The 689-nt window shown below is 41.4% G+C and overlaps 1 protein-coding gene across 1 annotated transcript in view; it reads right to left on the bottom strand.

Moving 5' to 3' along the window:
• Positions 1-689, bottom strand: part of LOC119588567 (mitochondrial glycine transporter A-like) — a gene marked incomplete in the record, with an annotated part of 18,729 nt that overhangs the window by 11,486 nt on the left and 6,554 nt on the right.

The following is a 689-nucleotide window of genomic DNA, read 5'->3' as shown; positions in this document are numbered from 1 at the left end:
CTTTTCGGGGATCTTTGTTAACTCTGCCTTGTTCTTTTGCTTTGCCTTTCCAGTGATTTTCATGTACTTGCCTAAAAATAGCAGCACACACTGGGCAATAGGATAACTGGTAATAACACAGCCATTTCCCAAGGAGAGAGGAGCGAGAGAAGAACGAAGGTATGAGACAGAATACGAAGGTAATAAATCTGCGCCATTATGACTGTTATGAATTTGATGCAAATTTCACAGTTCGAAACCCGCCTACTAATTACAACGTATACGCCAAACGAAAAGTGTACGAGAAACGGCATGAAACCTCAGCTTTGAATCATCAACCTTGCAGGATACGACGAGATCTTCCCTGAAGGTACCGTTCACAGAAATGTCAATCTCGTTCTTTACTCAGTTAACTCCAATATAGTTTTACGAAGCAATACTGAAAGTTGGGTCACTGTACGAGGAGTAACAGCAAGTCGAGAAATCCTATATCTTCAATCAACCAATGACGTATGGCCTACAGCTCGAGAGTACAACTGAAGAACTTCAATAACGAATAAATACTGCCTGACTAAATAGTAATGACCAGATCTCACAAGCTTTCCCAGTCAGAGGAAAACGTGGAATTCATGTGTGTATCCGAGTGGTCATCTTCAACATCCCTTCTCGAATCTGATCGTCTTAACTCTACATCATCTTCTGCGTAATGG

Source organism: Penaeus monodon, chromosome 24 (assembly GCF_015228065.2).
Source record: "Penaeus monodon isolate SGIC_2016 chromosome 24, NSTDA_Pmon_1, whole genome shotgun sequence".
Classification (NCBI taxonomy): domain Eukaryota; kingdom Metazoa; phylum Arthropoda; class Malacostraca; order Decapoda; family Penaeidae; genus Penaeus; species Penaeus monodon.
The sequence above is the reverse complement of the archived record's forward strand: the minus strand, read 5'-3'. Positions and strand labels throughout refer to the sequence as shown.